This window comes from Triturus cristatus, chromosome 4_1, assembly GCF_964204655.1.
Source record: "Triturus cristatus chromosome 4_1, aTriCri1.1, whole genome shotgun sequence".
In the NCBI taxonomy this organism is placed as follows: Eukaryota; Metazoa; Chordata; class Amphibia; order Caudata; family Salamandridae; genus Triturus; species Triturus cristatus.
Genome location: NC_140585.1, coordinates 23,624,544 through 23,647,423, shown reverse-complemented (window position 1 = coordinate 23,647,423; position 22,880 = coordinate 23,624,544).

The window sequence follows — 22,880 nt, the reverse complement described above, 5'->3', positions numbered from 1 at the left end:
GTAGGGTTAAGGCAGAGCCTTTCCACCTGACTCAGAATGCTGATCAGTCTCCTCAGGGAGATGATCTTCAGCCTGAAGAAGGAACTGTCCCAGAGGAGCTTGAACCTGACCAGGTTGAGTTCTTGGGGACAGGGGGCCCTTCCAGGTCTGATCTGAGCCAGGATCAGAAAACCTGCCCCTCTCTTGAACCCCTCAGAAAGCAAGCTGCTGATGGGGCTGCTGGGAATGCTAGTGGCACCCAAAAAATTTATTGGGATGATGGACTCCTTTATTCAGAGTGTAGAGACCCCAAGCCTGGTGCATCCAGGAGGTTTGTTATACCTCTGAAGTTAAGGGGCTTCCTATTGACACTAGCCCATGATATTCCCCTAGCAGGACACGCGGGCCAGAACAAGATTTGGGACAGAATTGTCCCTCACTTTCACTGGCCCCACATGTCTGAAGACACTAAGGAGTTTTGTCGCTCCTGTGTGAACTGCAAGCCAGTGGCAAGACAGGTGGAACCACAAAAGCCCCCCTATTACCACTACCTGTGTTGGGGGTTCCCTTTGAGAGGGTTGGGATTGATATTGTTGGTCCCATGGATCCTCCAACAGCATCTGGGCACAGGTTTATACTGGTGGTGTTGGACCATGCCACCAGGTACCCAGAAGCAATTCTCCTAAGGACCACTACAGCACCTGTGGTGGCAAGAGCTCTCTTGGGTGTATTCTCAAGAGTAGGCTTTCCTAAGGAGGTAGTATCCGACAGGGATGCAAACTTCATGTCTAGTTACTTGACTGCTATGTGGAAGGAGTGTGGAGTGAACTACAAGTTCACCACACCCTATCACCCACAATGCAATGGTTTAGTTGAAAGGTTCAACAAAACCTTAAAGGGCATGATTAAAGGACTCCCAGAAAAGCTTAGGCGAAGATGGGACATACTCTTGCCCTGCCTTTTATTTCCATACAGGGAGGTGCCTCAAAAGGGGGTTGGCTACAGCCCTTTTGAACTTCTGTTTGGTCACCCTGTCAGGGGTCCATTGTGTCTGGTTTAGGAAGGATGGGAGTTATCGCTCAAGCCCCCCAAACAGGACATAGTGGACTATGTACTTGGTCTCCGCTCCAGGATGGCTGAGTATATAAAAAAGGCAACCAAAAACCTTGAGGCCAGCCAGGAATTACAAAAAGCCTGGCATATCCAAAACGCTGTACTGACTGTCTACCAGCCAGGACAGAAACCGTGGGTGTTGGAGCCTGTGGCCCCAGGAGCCCTCCAGGACAAATGTAGTGGCCCCCAGGGCCGTTTCTAGGTGTTTTGCCGCCCTAGGCGAGAATTGAAAAATGCCACTCCCTCCCGTGTCCTGATTTTTTTGCTTTTAAAGTTATAGCAAAAGCACAGAACAGTATTGCGACAAGTCTGGGAAAAGTCACAAGATTTGCCCCCCTGGGCACATCCTATTTCCGCTGTATTTGCGCTTTGCTAGGGTCAGGGATTTGTGTACAAAACAGCTGCAATTTGAACCCATGACACGTGTTTACCAAGTGGAGCCCCAGGGCTAAGAAACACTACATGGCTTGGAGGGGGCAGTGAGAGGAGGGGGTGAATTTGACCTAAATCTGTACCAAATGCTCAGAAACACTTGATTAACACAAATGAAGGACCATCAAATATAATCTTTATGTAACTGACATTAACTCCAAATTGTTTCATCCAGAAGTCCTAGCTGGGGAGCGCCATCAGATTAGGCGTGCCTGCTTCCTCGTGATCGGGCAGGTGCATTTTGTAGATCTGTCCACTTTTGCTGGCCCACATTCCAAAATAGCACCCATAGGATTACAGCTGCCTGTGCCAGGGTGGGAGTGAGCCCTACTGTAATTTTCTGAACACCTTCGGAGTCACGTGGAAGGACCTAAAGCGAGGCCAGATTTGTACCCAATGTACGTTTACTTCTTGCAGTTTTATATAGGCAAACTCGACCCAAAGGTATTGGAGCACTTTACATGAGCGCCACTTATGTTACACAAGGACACATTCATTTTTGGTAGGCACGGGGAGGTTAAGTGATTTGCCCAGAATCACAGGATGTTCAGCCAATGTGGAGGCTCGAACCTGGTTCCCCAGCTCCTATGTTGGCATCTCTGGCGCTTACCCCACATCCTCTCCCCTTGGCACCAAGAACAGGGCTAAAAAGGGGGAGACGTTGATCCAAAAATAAAACAACTGATCAGAAGCTCATTTTCAAGACAACGTCATTAAAAATAACATTTTTGGTTGAAATAAACTTCGTATTGTTTACCACAGAAGCCCTAGGCGGTGCTAAGAAATGAGGCCTGTCTCTAGTGCTTTCTCAGGTCTTCTGCAGCGTTGCACCGTTACTACTTACTAGAAGAGGCCTGCGGGGATGACAGCGTCGAGCTGGCGGTGGCCGTGGGAGGATGTCTAGTTCTGGCTTGGACAGACATCTCTTCTTGCCAAGCCAATATACTGAAGCCACTGCGGGAAGCGGCCCGCGAGGATGCCTTTTCTGAGTGCCGGTTGGATGCAGTCAAAGGTAAAGATCTCTTCTTAATGGGAGATTGACCCCACCCAGCTCTGGGGAACGGATGAAACGCGGAGCTAATGAAAGGCTCTGTGGACCTGGCCAGGGCTTCCTGGGCCTGCCTGCCTCACATCTGCATCCACGTGCTGGGTGGGAACGGCAGGTGTTACGCAAGGAAGACTCGAGCTCCTGGTAATGCTCTCACTCCCTCTCTGAAATAACCACTATCTGCCCTGCTCACGATAGGTATGAAAGGGCTAGCTTAACTCCTCATAATGTGTGTTATAAACACAGGCAGTGCAAACCTCCATTACCAGTTCAGAAAATGGGAAAGTGTTTTATGTGAGTATTTTATGTTTAAAAAGAAACCAACATGACAAAAATTGGATTAGGTACTACAAAGTTCCGATTAACGTCTTTAACTGCAGTTCGGCATGGACGTTAATAGAAATATTTGTGCATTGCCCACAGCTGGCGACCTGAGGCTGTCCAAGCGCCTAGAGGTGGGCACTGGGAGGGAGGTGATGCTAAAGGCTGGGGCCGCGCGCGGGCAGGTCTCGGCACCTTCTAACTTACGCCCTTCCGAGCAGAGCCATGGACCCTGCTTGATGATGCCCCCCACCTGCCTGTCTAGCTTCTCTGCTGGTCCTCGGGAACTCAAGGCGCCCTCCCCTGTGAAGAAGACGGGGGCACAGTGCTGTGCATGCGGCGTCCTCAGACAGGACTCTACCAAAGTGCGCCGGGCCTTCCAATTGACCCCGACCTTCACACACACATTTTTTGCCGCCCTCCCCCTTTTGCCGCCCTAGGCGGCCGCCTAGTCTTGCCTAATGGCAGAAACGGCCCTGGTGGCCCCCATACAATTGTTGAACAGAAAGGGGAGGTCACCTACTTGGTAGACCTTGGAACCCCTAGGAGTACCCACAGGGTACTTCACGTCAACAGACTAAAACCATATGTTGACAGGGCAGACATGGGCTTGCTCATGGCTACTGATGAAGGAAAGGAAGAAAAGAGCGACCCTCTCCCTGACCTGCTCTCATAGAACCCTGATGATGGGTCAGTTGAAGGTATAGCCTTGGCAGGCAGCCTCACTGCCCAGCAGCAAACTGACTGCAGAAACCTTCTCAGCCAGTTCAGACATATGTTTTCTCTGACTCCAAGTCAGATCACCTGGTGCACTCCTGAAGTGGATACTGGTAACAGTCTACATGTGAAGAATAAGATCTACAGGCAACCTGACCATGTCAAGGTCTGTATAAGGACAGAAGTCCAAAAGATGTTGGATTTGGGAGTTATTGAACCCCCAGTTAGTCATTGGGCTAGTCCAGTAGTCCTGGTACCTAAACCTCACACCACAGATGGTAAGAGAGAGAGAGGAGGTTTTGTGTAGACTACAGGGGTCTCAATGCAGTCACTAGGACTGATGCCCATCCCATCCCCAGAGCAGATGAGCTAATAGATGTGTTGGCCTCAGCCAAGTTTCTAAGTACATTTGACCTGACAGCTGGCTACTGGCAGATCAGACTTGCTGATGATGCAAAGCCAAAGACAGCATTTTCTACCCCTAGTGGCCACTATCAATTTGTGGTAATGCCCTTTGGTTTGAAGAATGCACCTGCCACTTTCCAAAGGTTGGTGAATCAAGTCTTTACAGCCTTGGAAGACTACAGTGCAGCATATCTAGATGATATTGCTGTCTTTAGCTCCACCTGGGAGGATCACCTGGTCCACCTGAGGAATGTTTTGGAGGCCCTGCAAAAAGCAGGCCTAACTATCAAGGCTACTAAGTTCCAGATAGGGCAGAGTCAGGTTGTGTACCTGGGCCACCTTGTAGTTGGAGGCCAGGTTCGACCATTGCAGAGCAAAATCCAGACCATAATGGACTAGGTCGCTCCAACTACCCAGACTCAGGTGAGAGTATTCTTAGGCCTGACTGGGTACTATAGAAGATTTGTCAAGGGGTATGGATCAATAGTGACACCCCTGAATGACTTAACATCTAAGAAAATACCCAAAAAGGTTCAGTGGACAGCTAGCTGTCAAAAGGCATTTGATGACCTGAAGCAGGCCATGTGCACTGCTCCCATTCTGCAAAGTCCTGACTACTCCAAAAAGTTCATTGTTCAAACAGATGCATCTGAGTGGGGAGTAGGGGCTGTACTGTCACAGTTGAATGATGGTCAGGATCAACCAGTAGCTTTCATAAGCAGAAGGTTGACCCCCAGAGAGAAACGTTGGTCAGCCATTGAGAGGGAGGTCTTTGCTGTGGTTTGGGCTCTGATGAAGTTGAGGCCACACTTATTTGGTACTCACTTCATTGTTCAGACAGACCATAAGCCCCTCTTATGGCTAAAACAGATGAAGGGTGAAAATCCCAAATTGCTCAGGTGGTCCATTTCCCTACAGGGGATGGACTATACAGTGGAACATAGACCTGGGAGTAACCATGCCAATGCAGATGGACTCTCCAGATATTTCCACTTAGAACATGAAGACTCAACTGGTCAAGGTTAGTTTAATGTCCCTGTGTTTGGGTGTGTGTGTGTGTAGGAGAGTAGGATCTGCTTAACATGTTACCGCCACTTTTTGCTGGTGTTTCACTATTTTTCGACTTTAGTCTGGCTGGGACCGTGCTTTTCAGGGCCCCAGCCTAGCTGCCTACTCTCTAAAATGATTCCATGTACTTTAGGTACATTACAGATTGGATCTGAGGTGCCCTTGTAAGCCCCTAGTATATGGTATACTATGTAGCCATGGCATTGGTACCCCAGAGGCCTACTAGGGGATGAAGCATATATTATGCCACCCCTGGAAAGCCACCCAAAGTGACACCACAGGTCTGCTACTGCGGCCTGGGTAAGGTGGTGCCTGCACCCCTTACTGTGATATAGGCTACCTATATCACTATATATATACACACATATAAACCTATAAGTCACTCCTATGGCAGGCCTTATCAATCCTGAAGGCAGAGTGCTTGGTTCTTAAGTGAGAGGGTGCCCCTGCATGAGCAGAGACCCTCTGCAGCATTCGGAGACCCTTCTCTGATGCTGTTTGTAGTGCAGCCTGACCATATACTCTTAAGCGCATTATAACTAAACGGTAAATGCTAACTTTGAACTGGCTGCACGGAAATATGTTGTGCTTGGTGTCAACCACCTTGGAATCATACCCCCACACCAGTAATTGGTGTGGGAGTATGATCCCACCCTTCTAGAGGGAGAGACATGACAGCACTGGTATACCCGGTAGAAACTTAATAGATCCCTGGCATCACAAAATGGATGCTGCAGCCACAGACACGGGTCTGGCGTCCTGCTGCTGACTGAAACTCCAGCAGGGGAGGCCTGGACAATAGGTTTCCTGTCCCAGGGAGGTGTAACCACCTTCTAGACAGGCTTATGTGTTTTGGGGCTGGGTAGGAGCACTCTCTGAGTGCTTTGAAGTCCTGCACTGGGGGCTCATTTGGTGTCCCTGTGCATAGTCCAGCTTAATCCGGTTCAGGGGCTTCCAGCCCCTGCTCTGGCACAAAACTGGACATAGGAAATGGGTGTAGCCACCCCTCTTTCCAAACCCTCCCATAGGTGGGTCCCCAGAGCTAGTCCAACCCCTTCCTCAGGTATAAGTAAGGAACCTCTGTAACCAGAACTTTAGATTACCCTGGACAAAACTCTGAAGCTGAATCCTGAACCTTCGACACTCTGCTCAAGACCAGAGGACTGAAGAAATCTCCCTTGTGGTCAAGGAGTGACTCCCCTGCTTGGCAGGCACCAACAAAGCAATTTGCCGGTCTGCATCATCGAAACTCCCGCCGGACTCCAAAGTATTTGCAGCCCAGGAGAAGGATTTCCAGACATCTCAGAGGCCGACCCAAGTCTCCAGCAAAGCTGAGACCCGTAGCCCTTGTGAGTAGCGAGGAACCAGAACTTCTGGTCACCGTGCATTTCTGCAAGTGCATTATCTTCTTGAAGTCTCTTTAAGTCATGCTTGGGCTGACTTATAGCCCCCACCTCGAGCACTGAATCCACTGAAGATTGTTGGCCTGGTCATTCCGAGTGACCCGTGGGCCGCCATTTTGTGTTTTGCCTCGAGGTCCCTTTACAATTCCTGGTCAGTTGACTGGTGGGTCCCTGAGGGGGTAACTTTGTATTTCCTTGGGCTTTCCTGATTGCTCCAGACATGCCCTGATTCCCAACCAAGTGGTGAGTCCCACAGACCTTGCTGGTCTGCACCGAAGCATCTTTCTCGTTTCTGCGTGGGTTGCTGTTGCCAAGACTTGTTGTGTCCAATCTGGGCACCAACACTGCAGCACTCGACATCTTTTGTGGGACAGCTCGAATCCAGCTCCTGGTTTTCCTCGACACCTCCTGGTCCTCGTGGCTAGAGAGTCAAGCTTCACCTCCTTCACCTGAAATCACCCGACATCGGTGGGCATCCGCTCATCGCCTTCCTGGTCACTGGCTAGTGACCCAGACTCTGTCCCCTCTGCTTTCAGGTTCTTCTCATCCTCGATCCAGGCTTTTATCTCTTCAGACACTTCGCATCTTCACGGCAGCAGCACTTCTTGGCCAGCTCTCATTGAAATTGACGACGCGACCCGACACCAAAAGACACCTATGCACCTGGCTTCCCTGGGTGAGGTAACACGAGTACTCTGGTGGTCCCGTGGGTGCCAGCCCTAGAACTTCCTAAGTCCAAAAGGGTTTGGCCCGGACTCATTTCTAAATGTCTCTAATCTTTAAAAATCTAACCGCGACTTTCCCCATAGAAGCTAACTGGAGTTCGCGGCTGTGTTCACACACTACACACGGCCCCCGTGGGTCCCCAGTGTCACTACCTTGGATGGTTGCTTGGGGTACCAATGATTCTACAGGCTCTAGGCCTTGTGTCTAGTTAAGTTGTGGTTCTTATACCACTATTTTAGTATATGGTTTGGCTCGCCCCTAGGGCCTGACATGTATTTGTTCTATTTTACTGTGATTATTGAAGTGTAACTTATGTGTTTTGACCTCTAGTCTCATAAAGAGACTAGGAGGATATGTTTAGTAATAAATACATATATTTTATATATATACCTGGTGTGGATATCTTTCATTCAGTGACTCAAGCGATTATAGACTGGTAAAACAAGCTGCTTTACATTCCTTCAAGACTTAGCCTGAAGGCTGCTCTCCATAGCTACCACTAGGATAGCTTTCCATAAAGGTTGTCTTTAACCTATAACCAATAAGGGGTTGTTTGAACTGATACAAGGTGCCCACTATAAGTAGTAGACAGCATATATCAGGTCAACTTCTCACAACCTTATAGAAAAAAAACTTCACACTTGCTTATTTAACTGCTAATCTGAGGCTTCTGTCCTTCAGTCTCTAGGGCTGACCCTGGTTTTCCTTAGTACCAGCATGTTCAGCTGCGTGACATTTGTACTTTATAAATGTTCAATTCATTCATCCATTCCTCTAGTGAAGGAGGGTTCGGGATGGGTTGGTCCCCCGAAGCCACATCCTTCCATGGTGTACACCTGGACCCTGGGGAAGGATTTTGGATAGGCTTGGCCCCCTAAATATAAATTACACCAGCATAATTCCATTGGATTTTGCATTACGCACGTTTGTGTAATTGCACACCAGTGAATGCTGCCATTCGCAGTCTACCATAAACGCCCAGGACAGCAGAGCATGAGTGGCCGTTGTTCTGCGGTGCGTCTTGATGCCAAACATTGACTGAAGGACGCATTTTATGCTAAAACACAGAGCAAAATGACAGATTTGCATTTCACATAACTATGCATAATTTTGCATACTTACACTATGGCAAATTAAGCACATTTTGTACAACCAGGAAGAACGCTGAGTGGCTGTCACGAGTCGCAGTTCAAAAGCAGAGGGTAGTGACTGTCTGCAGTTCCGGACATGGACCCAGACATTTAAATGTCTGGGTCCACGAACCCCTGCCTTGCGCCACTCTGTGTGGTGGGAGAGTTACATGGGTGGAACATGGGTGTTCCCACACATCCACACATGTACTGTGAAGCACTCCCAGATTTACCCAGACTGGTAGACCTGGGAATGTGTTAGAACTGTACGTCATCCCACCAAAGGCGCAACGAGGAGAAATATTTGTATTTCCCCTTGCTTTTTCCACAATATATGCTGCATTCTGCAGCACCCTTAGCAAGAGTAAAATGCCGTCAAGGATTGCTTTTGTGCAGGAAGGTGTTCCTTGAAGCACAGAAACAATCCTGCTTGTAATGCAGGCAGCGTTGCTCCATGGCGCAATGGTGCCTGCATTGGCGCTAGGCTGCAGATTGTGCTCCAGCACAGGCAGACTACAGAAATGCGATATATCTTGATAGATGTGGCGCATTCCTGCTCTCTCCCTTTTACGCAGCGCAGCAGGTTGTCTTTCTGCGTTGTTGTAGGAGAGCAGGATCTGCACTTATGTTGCCCCCACTTTTTTTCTGATGTATACACTGGTTTCTGGCTATAGTCTGGCTGGGTCCCTGCTAATCAGGGCCCCAGTCTCACTGATCTCTCTAAACAACTTGGAGTGCATATGAGATGCACTAGTGATTGGATACTGTGGTACCTTATGAGCCCCTAGTATATGGCACCTTAGGCTCCAAGGGCATAGGTACTTCACAAGCCTCCAAGGGGCTGCAGCATGTATAATGCCACCCCTGGGAAGCAGACTAAATCTGACACCACAGGCCTGCTACTGCAGCCTGTGTGAGGCAGTGTTAGCACTCCTCACTGAGATATAGGTTCACTATATCTCTCCTTACACACACATATAAACCTATCAGTCCCCCCTAAGGCAGGCCCTATCAATCCTGAGTGCAGGGTGCTTAGTTTCCATGTGAGGGGGTGCCTCTGCCTCTGCAGGGCCCCTGTGCAGCTCTCAGAGTCCATTCTTTGTGGCTGTTTGTGGATGCGGTTAAACCATATACTCCTAAGCGCATTATAACCTCGCGGTTAATGCCAACTTTGGAATGGCTGCATCAAAACATGTTGTGTTTGGTGTCAAATGCTTTGGAATCATAACCCCACACCAGTAACTGGTGTGGGAGTATGATCCCACCCTTCTAGAGGGATAGATATGTACCTACTGTGGAAACACAGTAGAATCCTGAAAGAGCCCTGGCATCACAAAATGGATGCCACCAGCACAGACACTGGGCTGCCCTCCTGCTGCTGACCGAAACTCACAGTGGAGAATGCCCAACAATAGCCATCCTGTCACAGAGAGGTGTAACCACCTTCCAGACAGGATTTAGTGTATTGGGGCTGGGTGGGTGCCCTCCTAGAGTGCTTTGAAGTCCTGTACAACGCTCTACAAGAAGAATCCTGGACCTTTGACGTTCCACTACACTCCGGCGGGAGCGGGAAAGTTTGCGACCATTGATTCAAAGTTTGGGTGCCTTCCAAGCAGGGGAGTCATTCCTTGACTCCAAGGGAGATTCTTCAGTCTTCCAAAGGTAGTGGAACATCAAAGGTCCAGGATTCTTCTTCAGAGCGTCATCCAGGGATATCTAACTTTCAATGGCAAGGGTTTCCTAACTTATACTACAAGGAAGGGAGGGACTAGCTCTATGACCCCTCCTATGGGAAGGTCAGCGGAGTGGGTGGCTACACCCACTTCCCTTTGTCCGGTTTCACGCCAGAGTAGGGGCAGGTTGCCCCTGAACCGGTTTGAGCTGGCATATGCACAGAGGAGCTTACTGCTCCCCCAGTGCAGGACTTCAAAGCCCTCTAGGAGTGCACCCACCCAGCCCCAATACACTAAATCCTGTCTGGAATGTGGTGACACCTCCCTGTGACAGGATGGCTATTGTTGGGCCTCCTCCACTGCGAGTTAAGCCCAGTGTCTGTGCTGGTGGCATCCATTTTGTGATGCCAGGGCTCTTTCAGCATTCTACCGTGTTTCCACAGTAGGTACATGTCTATCCCACTAGAAGGATGGGATCATACTCCAACGCCAGTTACTGGTGTGGGGGTATGATTCCAAAGCATTTGACACCAAACACGACATGTTTTGATGCAGCCATCCCAGAGTTAGCATTTACCGCGAGGTTATAATGCACTTAAGAGTATATGGTTTAACCGCATCCACAAACAGCCACAGAGAATAGACTCTGAGGGCAGCAGAGGGGCCCTGCTCAGGCAGAGGCACCCCCTCACATGTAAACCAAGCACCCTGCCCTCAGGATTGATAGGGCCTGCCTTAGGGTTGACTGATAGGCTTATATGTGTGTGTAAGGTGAGATATAGGGAACCTATATCTCAGTGAGGAGTGCTAACACTACCTCACCCAGGCTGCAGTAGCAATCAACCAATCAATCTGTCACGTACCTCACAAGACTCACCTTTGCTTGTGAATTGATTCCGCAGAGACGACAAGAGCACCCGTCCCTGTACCCACCTGACCCTCGTGAACAGTAGGAACCAACGGGGATGAGATGGACGCAGGGAAGGGAGCCAGAAAGGACGTAGTGGCTTGGTGTGGGAGTATCCTGGGGCCCTCTGGAAGACAGGAAGGACTAGATCAATAAGGAATCCCAACTCCTGTCCTATAGCACCCTCACGAACCCACACACAGAAAAGAAAGTCATTCCGGGGACTCACCGATGCTTCTTCGGACCACGGTACCCAGAATCAGCGCTGCTCCAGGCGATGGGCTCCTGGACACTACTCCTTCCGTGGATCAAACTAAAGCGCACCTGCGCCCGTGATTCAAAAGAAAAGGTCAAACCATGCGCAAGGGTGTTCTTGCGCAATCAAGTGGCAAACTACGGGGGCAAGCTATAACAATGGCATCCCAAAAGGCAAGGTAGGTGCAAGGACAAAAGCTCCAGAACGAAATGGGTACTTTGTCATTGTAGCGCTCCTGCGCTATGAACTCTTCAGTACCCCCTAAGCGCACCAACGCTGATAAAGTTAAAACAAGAGTATCCCACAGCCGCTCCTGCAGTATAGGATCGAAGAAACCCCCAAGCGCTCCTGCGCTAAACAAACAAAAGTTTTCCCTAAGCGCTCCTGCGCTATGTAAACTAAAGCATTCCCTAAGCGCTCCTGCGCTAGGTAAACTAATGTATCCCCCAAGCGCTCCTGCGCTAAACGAAACAAAAGTCTCTCACCATGTGAACAAAGTATCCCACGAGCGCTCCTGCGCTCTGGGATTAAGGCAGCCTCCAAGGCGGGAAATCTCAACGACTCGTGGGGCGCTCCAGCGCGGTGTGAAGGATACACCAGGCACGCTTCCACCACCAAGGAAACAGGTCACTGGAGTCGCGACTCGACTCGGATATCAGCACTCGCGTCTCTGGGGGAATCCAGTTGAATCCAAAGCATGGAGCCGGCGGGAAACGCGCAGTGTAAACGTTTCCCCCGGAAGTGCTTCTACGACCTCTCGTGCGCTGCAACCACTAGACCGGGACTCACCCTCCAACCGGAAGTGAGTCTCCCGGTGTTTCTGTGTGTGCGTTGCGGGGAACCTGACACAATCATAGTATTTGTAAAGCGCACTACATACCCGTGAGGCTCTCAAGGTTCTGAGGGGAGGGGGTGCTGCTACTGCTCCAAGAGCCAGGTCTTGAGAAGTCTTCTGAAGGTGAGCAGGTCCTGGGTCTGTCGCAGGTGGGTAGGGTGGGTGTACCAGGTCTTGGCGGCGAGGAAGGAGAAGGATCTCCCGCCGGCGGTCGTTCGTTGGATGCGGGGGACAGCGGTGAGGGCGAGTCTGGCTGAGCGAAGCTGGCGGGTGGGGGTGTAGAAGCGTCGGTCATTGAGGTATGCTGGTCCGGTGTTGTGGAGGGCCTTGTGGGCATGGGTGAGTAGCTTGAAGGTGATCCTCTTTTCGATGGGGAGCCAGTGTAGGTCTCTCAGGTAGGGGGTGATGTGGCTGCGGCGAGGGACGTTGAGGATCAGTCGGGCGGAGGCGTTTTGGATACGTTGCAGTCGTTGCAGGTGTTTGGTCGGGATACCTGCGTAGAGTGCGTTGCCGTAGTCCAACCTGCTGCTGACGAGGGCCTGGGTCACCGTTCTTCTTGTTTCGGTGGGTATCCACTTGTAAATCCTGCAGAGCATGCGGAGGGTGTTGTAGCAGGAGGAATAGACAGCATTGACCTGCTTCGACATGAAGAGGGAGGAGTCGAGGGTGATACCCAGGTTGCGTGCGTGGTCCGTGGGTGTTCCTAGCGTGGTCGGCCACCAGAAGTCGTCCCAAGCTGAGGGGGTGGAACCGAGGATGAGTACCTCTGTCTTGTCCGATTTCAGCTTCAGTCGGCTGTTCCTCATCCATTCTGCGACGGCCTTCATTCCCTCGTGGAGGTTGGTTTTGGCGGTGTGTGGGTCCTTGGTGAGGGAGAGGATCAGCTGGGTGTTGTCGGCGTAGGAGATGATGCTGAGGTCGTACTGGTGGGCGACGTGGGCGAGGGGGGCCATGTAGATGTTGAACAGCGTCGGGCTGAGGGAGGATCCTTGGGGTACGCCGCAGATGATGACGGTGGCTTTGGAGCGGAAGGGGGGAAGGCGGACGCTCTGGGTTCTGCCGGAGAGGAAAGATGTGGTCCGTTCCAGGGCCTTCTCTTGGATTCCGGCTTCTTGGAGGCGTGATTTCAGTGTGCAGTGGCAGACCGCGTCGAAGGCGGCTGACAGGTCCAGGAGGATGAGGGCCGATGTTTCGCCATTGTCCAGTTGGGCCCTTATGTTGTCTGTGGCGGCAATGAGGGCTGTCTCAGTTCTGTGGTTTCTCCGGAGACCGGACTGGGATGGGTCCAGGATGTTGTTGTCTTCGAGGTATCGGGTCAGTTGCATGTTGACAATTTTCTCGATCAATTTTGCCGGGAACGGGAGTAGCAGATGGGCCGGACGTTTTTGAGGTTGTTGGGGTCCGCCTTGGGTTTCCTGAGGAGGGCGTTGATCTCGGCGTGCTTCCAGCTTTCCGGGAATGTGGCTGTCTCGAAGGAGGTGTTGATCACTTTCTGAAGTTGGGGTGCGATAGCTGCGTCGGCTTTGTTGAATATGTGGTGAGGACAGGGGTCTGACGGTGATCCTGAGTGGATGGAGTTCATGGTCTTGCGGGTTTTGTCGTCGTTGACGTTGGTCCAAGAGGACAGGCTGTGAATGCGGGTGGGGTACGTGGGTGCGGTGGGGTCCGGAATTGTCGGGGTGGTCGGTGTGTTGAAGCTGTTGTGGATGTCGGTGATCTTGTGGGGAAAGAAGGTAGCCAGCGATTCGCAGACTTCTTGTGAGGGCGGGATGTCGTTGCCGTTGGCGCCGGGGTTGGAGAGTTCTTTCACGATGCTGAAGAGCTCTTTGATGTCGTGTGCGTTGTTGTCCAGGCGGGTTTTGAAGGCAGATCTCTTGGCGAGTCTAATGAGGTGGTGGTGTCTGTGGGTGGCGTCCTTGTGGGCAGCGTGGCTGTCCGCTGTTTGTTCGTGGATCTACTTCTTCTGCAGTTTCCTGCAGGTGTGTTTGGAGGTCTGGAGTTCCTCAGTGAACCAGGTGGCTTTCTTGCTAGTGCGGTTTCTTGAGTGGGGCAAGGGTGTTGGCGCAGTCGTTGATCCACTGTTGGAGGTTGCGGGCGTCTGGGTCGGTGGGTTCAGTGGGTGGGTTCAGGGCGAGGGTGGCGGCCAGCTGGCCCTCGGTGACTTTGCGACGGGGCAGCTGTTGGGCGTGGTGGTGCATTGTGGTCTTGTTGTAGGTGAAGTGGATGCAGCGATGATCAGTCCAGTAGAGTTCAGTGGTGTGGACGAAGGAGACGTGTTTGCTTGTGGAGAAGATGGGGTCAAGCGTGTGGCCGGTGGCATGGGTGGGATCGGTGACGAGTTGTCTGAAGCCGAGGTTGGCAAGGTTGTCGATCAGGGTGGTGGAGTTGGCGTCGTTGTTGTTCTTGAAGTGGAAGTTCAAGTCCCCGAGGAGGATGTAGTCCGTGGAGGTGAGAGCGTGGGTGCTGACGAGGTCGGCGATGGTGTCGCTGAACTGTGCCCGGGGTCCGGGGGGTCTGTAGACGAGGGTTCCTCTGAGGGTGGTGTTGGGGTTGGTGTGGATCCGGAAGTGCAGGTGTTCAGCAGTGCTGAGGGTGTCGTCTGAGTGGGTGGAGACCTTGAGGGTGGACTTGTGGACGAAGGCTATTCCTCCTCCGATTTCGTTGGTGCGGTCTCTGCGGGCGAATTTGTAGGCGTTTGGGATGGCGATGGCGATGTCGGGAGCCGAGGCGTAGTTCCACCAGGTCTCGGTCGGAAAGGCGACGTCTGGGGCGGAGGTGTCGAGCAGGTCCCATAGTTCGATGGCGTGTTTGCATACGGAGCGGGTGTTGAGGAGTATGCAGCGGAGGTGGTTGGGTTCTGTCCTTGAAGATTTGGTGGCTCTATCGCAGGTGAAGCTGCAGGTGCGGCAGGAGAAGGGTCCGTGGGTGCGTTTCAGGGCAGCCTTGAAGCAGTTGCGGTCTCGGCCGGTGTTGAGTGAGTGGCGGGTGCTGGCGTCGTAGCAGAGTCTGGCGTCGTTGCGTTCACGGGATCCAGGGGTTCTGGCGCTGAGTGCGGTCCAGGCACGGACGGGCGCAGAAGGGCTTGCCACTGGTGTGCCTCCGGCGCGCCAGCTGCGCAGCAGTGCAGTGGCCGCCGTAAGTACGGAGAACGGAGCGGAGGGAAAGGGCAGTGAAAATACAATACAATTAGGGTACAATTACATTAAAATGTAACACAGTAAAACAAATACCAGCAACACAGTCAACAACAAATACCAGCAGCAGCCCAGAGGAGCCTTGAACACTTGAAATACTCTGCAGCAGCGGGCATGGGAGACGGGCGCAGACAGGTGTAGCTGCGCGGCATGGGGAGCGACCTGCCTAAACAAGGGTCAAGGGTCACTCTCACTGCCGCGCAGCGGCTGCCATAAGTAGGGAGGAGGGAGGCAGGAGCAGCTGGGAGGAGGGTGGGAAAACAGCGAATGGGAGCGAGGGGCGGGGCCGCAGGGGACGCAGTGGCGGGAAACGGCAAGGGAAACAGATGGCAAGGGGGTTGGCCGCAGGGGAGGCAGCGGCGGGAGAAGGAACGGCGTGAACGGAGCAGAGGGAAAGAACAGTGAAAATACAATACAATTAGGGTACAATTACATTAAAATGTAACACAGTCAAAAACAAAGCAACAGAGTTAACAACAAATACCAGCGGCAGCCCAGAGGGGCCTTGAACACTCGAAATACTCTGCAGCAGCGGGCACGGGAGGCGGGCGCAGACAGGTGGAGCTGCGCGGCGTGGGGAGCGACCTGCCTAAACAAGGGTCAAGGGTCACTCTCACTGCCGCGCAGCGGCTGCCATAAGTAGGGAGGAGGGAGGCAGGAGCAGCTGGGAGGAGGGTGGGAAAACAGCGAATGGGAGCGAGGGGCAGGGCCGCAGGGGACGCAGTGGCGGGAAACGGCAAGGGAAACAGATGGCAAGGGGGTTGGCTGCAGGGGAGGCAGCGGCGGGAGAAGGGACGGCGTGAACGGAGCAGAGGGAAAGAACAGTGAAAATACAATACAATTAGGGTACAATTACATTAAAATGTAACACAGTCAAAAACAAAGCAACAGAGTTAACAACAAATACCAGCGGCAGCCCAGAGGGGCCTTGAACACTCGAAATACTCTGCAGCAGCGGGCACGGGAGGCGGGCGCAGACAGGTGGAGCTGCGCGGCGTGGGGAGCGACCTGCCTAAACAAGGGTCAAGGGTTGCAGGCCTGTGGTGTCAGATTTAGTCTGCTTCCCAGGGGTGGCATTATACATGCTTCAGCCCCTGGTAGGCCTGTGAAGTGCCTATGCCCTTGGTACCTAAGGTACCATATACTAGGGGTCATAAGGTACCATAGTATCCAATCACTAGTGCATCTAATATGCACTCCAGGTTGTTTAGAGAGAACAGAGAGACTGAGGCCCTGATTAGCAGGGACCCAGTCAGACTATAACCAGAAACCAGTGTTTTAACATCAGAAAAAAATTGGGGGCAACATAAGTGCAGATCCTACTCTCTTACAGTGTATAATTTGGGTTCAGAGGGTAGAAGTATTTTAAAGACCCTACCTTTGGAAGTTGTGAGCACCCGTTTTAGTGGGGGCCATGATGGTGATTCTTTAATCATAGATGACTATGCTTCTCTTATTAAAACCTTAGACAAGAGATTCAATCCCAAAAGAAATACAGTACTTGAGCGTCAGAAATTCCTACAATGTGCTCAAATTCCTGGTAAATCAATCGATGGTTTTGTAGCCGCCCTCAGAACTCTAGCAGTCACATGCAATTATAGAGAATTCAGAGATGAGATAATTTGCGATCAGCTTATTGAACACACTTGTAATAAGAAGACTCAGCAAAAACCTTTATCCTCTGAGGATCCTGATTTGGAAACCGCCCTAACCATAGCTAGAAGCATCGAGCATTCTCAGTTTTGCATGAAGGAGATGAGTGGAGCCACACCTTCAAACGAGGTTAAGTTAGTTAGCTCTAAACCCATCAGCAAATCTGTTAAAGGAACAAACACAAATGTGCCTTGCATTTCTGAATCTGCACCCAAATCAGAAAGATCCGACCTCTCTTGTTATCGGTGTGGCGGCAGATCTCACCTGGGAAATTTCAAATTTTGTTTTGCAGTAACTCAAACTTCTTTCAAATGTGGCAAGAAAGGTCATCTGGCACGTGTATGTAAGGCTACGGTGACTCACAAGAGACCATCAAAACTGTAAAGACCATTGAGGAGGGCTGTGCTGATTCTGGGGAGGATAATATTAACTATGATGTGTTATTAATGTTGCCTTCTTCCTCCACACAGTCAGATGGTATAGTAGAAATAGCTTCCATAGCTCAACCTGGCAAAAGGAAATCCCCTGCATGTGTGAAAAGCTTGAATGGCACGAATGTAAGATTTCTTGCTGATTCTGGTTCTCCATTTACCCTCATCAATAGCAAGGATTTCAAAAGACTGGGTAACATTCCAGTAAATCAGTCTAGAAAAAAATATTCGCCTATTGTGTAAAAAGAGCAGTAGTTCTTGGGACGTTTAAGGGAAATCTGGAATTCAAAGGGGATTTTGCACAAGGAACAGTGTGCATTGTGAAGTATGGTGCAAATTTGGTGGGATGGGAGAAACAAGGTGAGCTTGGGATTATTCTAAATCCCAACCATCCGGATATGGTCCTGTCTAAACACGATGTTAAACAATTTTATTGTGATTCCTCTTCTGCTTCTCCTGTGCATACTATTACTGGTGCACGGTTATCTGGTGATGACTGGATTCAAATGTATCCTGATATTTTAAGTGGTGATGTGGGACAACTTAAGGGTTTTCAACACCGCATTGTTATCAAGGAAAGTGCAAAAGCAATTGCACACAAGGTGTGTAAGGTGCCGTTGAGTTTACGTAGTGAATGGTTATCCCCCATTGTTCTGGTGCGCAAGACGGACATCTCTCAGGATGTGTGTGGACATGCGCAACTTTAACGCTTGCATTTTGGTGGACCGCCAGCCCTTATCTAACATCAATGAGATGCTAGCAATCTTGGAGCGTGCAAAGTATTTATCTTCACTTGACATCTCCTCGTTTATCATCAAGTGGAATTGTTTAAGGATTCCAGACATCTCACGTCATTTGTGACACCCAAAGGTGCATTTCGCTACATACGTATGCCATTTGGTCTGGCATCGGCTTCTGCAGTGTTCCAGCGTCTCAGGGGAAATGTATTCAAGAATACTGCAGGAGTCGTGTTTTTCCAAGATGGCATTCTTATTCAGGGTAAAACTGAACTAGAGCACAATTCTAGAGTCAAGGATGTGTTGGAGATAATCAAGTCTAGTGGTCTAATGCTAGGGAAAGACAAGTGGAAATTTCTTCAAGAAGGTGTAGACTATTTGGGACACCACATTTCTGGGAATGGGGTTGAACCCAAGGTAAAACTTTTAGATGCCATCCAAGATGCACCTGAACCTCAGAACAAAGACCAGCTCCGTTCTTTTGTAGGACTGGTTGAATAATATGCATAATTTGTGGCCAACTTCTCAGACAGAACAGTGCATTTGCGTGAGCTTCTGAAAAAGAATGCCAAGTATGTGTGGTCAAATGAGTGTGGTCGTGACTTCAAACTTCTTAAGGAGGCAATTGTTCAAGCACGTCCTCCGAAGTTGTTCAATATCAATGATCGTTGTATTGTTACTATCGATTCTAGCAAAGTTGGCTTAGGGGCTGTTCTTATGCAGAAGAGATCTGATAATAAGGAAGAAACCATTGCCTTAGCCTCAAGAGCACTTCAGGGGAAGAAAACACCTATTCTACAATTGAGAAGGAGGCTCTGGCCTTATGGTGGGGTGTACAGTATTTCCTGAACTTTTTGTGGGGAAATGAATTTATTCTGAGAACCAACCATAAACCTTTGGTAGATCTTTTTACCACTAAAGGAGATGGCAGGGCCACTCCACGCATAGCTAAATGGCAGTACAGACTGAATGAGTTTAATTATCATCTGGAATATGTGGCTGGTGTGAAGAATCATGTGGCTGATTGCCTGTCCAGATCACCCCTAACTGAGGTAGTTGTTGACAATGTTGGTGAGGACTTGGAGATGGTATGTGCTTTTGGCACGGTGGCTGATTCTGTTGGAACTGCTCTCTCTGAAACTGATTGGAAGTTAGCTTTGTACGAAGACATTGAGATCACCAAGGTGATGGGCTTCATGGTTCATGGATGGTCCAACAATATGAATCTCATTCCTGAATTGATTCCCCACAAGAGAGTGTGTGATGAATTGTCTCTGGTGGATGGGATTCTGCGGAGGGGTGGGTTATTGGTTGTACCTATGTCCATGCGCAAAGCTGAGTATGTGAGAGGCAAATTTGGGGTCCATACACCCTGCATTGCTGTGCCTCCTGTGGCAGGTAAACGGAGTGTCCCAACTCATTCCAGGGAGATAATTCCCCGGAGATGTTCGTCTAGAGCAAGGTTTTCTCCCTCCAGGTTCCAAGATTATGTTAGGTATTAAGTTTTGTTATCTTGCTTTGTGGAAGTTTTTCAGTTTAATATGTGAGCTATGTTTTGTTATTTCGATGTTTTTATTTCATTGTGAAGGAAGGAGGTTAGGTTGGGATCTCGTGCACTGTCGTCTCGTGCATTCTTTCTCAGTGTTCCCTGTGTGGAACCTGGAATGCGTGGATTCGGCAGTTGCTGCCAGGGAAGCTGGGGGACTGGACTGGAATAAAGAAGACTTGTAAACCTACCTGCAAGTCATCTTCTTTTCAATCCTCTTCCACTTCTGGTCAACCTCCTCTCTCCAGTCTCGTCTCTCTCCTTCTCTCTCCTGTGTCTCATCTTCTAATTCTGGTCTCTATCTCTTCTCTCTCATGTGTCTCTCTTCCACTTCTGGTCTCTCTCCTTCTCTCTCCTGTGTTTCCTCTTCCCCTTCTCATCTCACTCTTTCTCTCTCCTGTGTCTCCTCTTCCCCTTCTGGCCTCTCTCATTCTCTGTACTATGTCTCTCCCCCTTCTAGTTTCCTTCTGTCTCCTGTGTCTCCTCTTCCCCTTCTGGTCTCTCTCCTGTGTCTCGTCTTCTCCTTCTGGTCTCTCTCCTTCTCTCCCTGCGTCTCCTCTTCCCTTTCTGGTCTCTCTCCTTCTCTCTAATCTGTCTCCATTTCCCCTTCTGGCCTCTCTCCTTCTCTGTAGTATGTCTCTCTCCCCTTCTGGTCTCTCTCCTTCTCTCTCCTGTGTCTCCTCTTAACCTTTTCGTCTCTCTCCTTCTATCTACTCTGTCTCCTCTTCCCCTTCTGGTCTCGCTCCTTCTCTCTCCTGTGTTTCTCTTCCTAAACTAGTCTCTCCCCTTCTATCTGCTCTGTCTCCTCTTCCTCTTCTGGTCTCTTTCCTTCTCTCCTCTCTGTCTCCTCTTCCCCATCTGCTCTCTCTCCTTCTCTCTCCTGTGTCTCCTCTTCCCCTTCTGGTCTCTCTCCTTTTCTTCCCTGTGTTTCCCTTAGCCTTCTGGTTTCTATACTTCTCTCCCCTGTGTCTCTCTTCCCCTTCTGGCCTGTCTATTCTCTCTCCTATGTCTCCTCTTCCCCTTCTGGTCTCTCTGCTTCTCTCTCCTATGTCTCCTCTTCCCCTTCTGGTCTCTCTCCTTCTCTCTCCTGTGTCTCCTCTACCCCTTCTGGTCTCTCTCCTGTGTCTCCTCTTCCCCTTCTGGTCTCTCTCCTTCTCCGTACTATATCTATCCCCTTCTGGTCTCTCTCGTTCTCTCTCCTGGGTCTCCTCTTGCCCTTCTGGTCTCTCTCCTTCTCTCACCTGTGTCTCCACTTCCCCTTCTGTTCTCTCTACTTCTATCCCCTGTGTCTCTCTTCCCCTTCTGGTCTCTCTCCTCCTCTCTCCTATGTCTCCTCTTCCCCTTTTGGTCTCTCTCCTCCTCTTTCATGTGTCTCTCTTCCCCTTCTGGTCTCTCTCCTGTGTCTCTCTTCCCCTTCTGGTCTCTCTCCTGTGCCTCTCTTCCCTTTCTGGTCTCTCTCTCCTCCTATCTCCTATGTCTCCTCTTCCCCTACTGGTCTCTCTCCTCCTCTCTCCTGTGTCTCTTCTTCCCCTTCTGGTCTCTTTCTCTTGTCTCTCCTATGTCTCCTCTTCCCCTTCTCGTCTCTCTCCTGTGTCTCCTCTTTCCCTTCTGGTCTCCCTCCTGTGTCTGACTTCCCCTTCTGGGCTCTCTCCTTCTCTCTACCGTCTCTCTTCCCCTTCTGGACTCTCTTCTTCTCTCTCCTGTGTCTCCTCATCCCCTTCTGGTCTCTCTCCTGTGTCTCCTCTTCCCCTTCTCGTCTCTCTCTTTGTCTCCCTTCTTTCTTTCTTCATCTTCTGGCCACTCTCTTTTCTCTCCTGTGTCTCCTCTTCCCCTTCTGGTCTCTCACCTCCTCTCTCCTGTGTCTCCTCTTCCCCTTTTGGTCTTTCTCCTTCTCTCTCCCGTGACTCCTCATCCCCTTCTAGTCCCTCTAGCTCCTCTCACCTGTGTCTCCTCTTCCCCTTCTGGTCTCCTTCCTCCTCTCTCCTGTGTCTCCTCTTCCCCGTCTGGTCTATCTCCTGTGTCTCCTCTTCCCCTTCTGGTCTCTCGCGTCCTCCCTCCTGTGTCTCCTCTTCCGCTTCTGGTCTCTCTACTTCTCTCTCATGTGTCTCCTCTTCCCCTTCTTGTCTCTCGTTTCTCCTGTACCTCCTCTTCCCCTTCTTGTCTCTCCTTGTCTCTCCCGTGTCTCCTCTTGCCCTTCTGGTCTCTCTCTTTTCTCTCTCCTGTGTCTCTCTTCCCCTTCTGGTCTCTCTCCTATCTCCTGTGTCTCCTCTTCCCCTTCTGGTCTCTCTCCTTCTCTCTTCTGTGTCTCCTCTACCCCTTCTGGGCTCTCTCCTGTGTCTCCTCTTCCCCTTCTGGTCTCTCTCCTTCTCCGTAATATGTCTCTCTCCCCTTCTGGTCTCTCTCGTTCTCTCTCCTGGGTCTCCTCTTGCCCTTCTGGTCTCTCTCCTCCTCTCACCTGTGTCTCCACTTCCCCTTCTGTTCTTTCTACTTCTATCCCCTGTGTCTCTCTTCACCTTCTGGTCTCTCTCCTCCTCTCTCCTATGTCTCCTCTTCCCCTTTTGGTCTCTCTCCTCCTCTTTCATGTGTCTCTCCTCCCCTTCCGGTCTCTCTCCTGTGTCTCTCTTCCCCTTCTGGTCTCTCTCCTGTGCCTCTCTTCCCCTTCTGGTCTCTCTCTCCTATTATCTCCTATGTCTCCTCTTCCCCTTCTGGTCTCTCTCCTCCTCTCTCCTGTATCTCTTCTTCCTCTTCTGGTCTCTTTCTCTTGTCTCTCCTATGTCTCCTCTTCCCCTTCTCGTCTCTCTCCTGTGTCTCCTCTTTCCCTTCTGGTCTCCCTCCTGTGTCTGTCTTCCCCTTCTAGGCTCTCTCCTTCTCTCTACCGTCTCTCTTCCCCTTCTGGACTCTCTTCTTCTCTCTCCTGTGTCTCCTCATCCCCTTCTGGTCTCTCTCCTGTGTCTCCTCTTCCCCTTCTCGTCTCTCTCTTTGTCTCCCTTCTTTCTTTCTTCATCTTCTGGCCACTCTCTTTTCTCTCCTTTGTCTCCTCTTCCCCTTCTGGTCTCTCACCTCCTCTCTCCTGTGTCTCCTCTTCCCCTTTTGGTCTTTCTCCTCCTCTCTCCTGTGACTCCTCATCCCCTTCTGCTCCCTCTAGCTCCTCTCACCTGTGTCTCCTCTTCCCCTTCTGGTCTCCTTCCTCCTCTCTCCTGTGTCTCCTCTTCCCCGTCTGGTCTATCTCCTGTGTCTCCTCTTCCCCTTCTGGTCTCTCGCGTCCTCTCTCCTGTGTCTCCTCTTCCCCTTTTGGTCTCTCTCTCC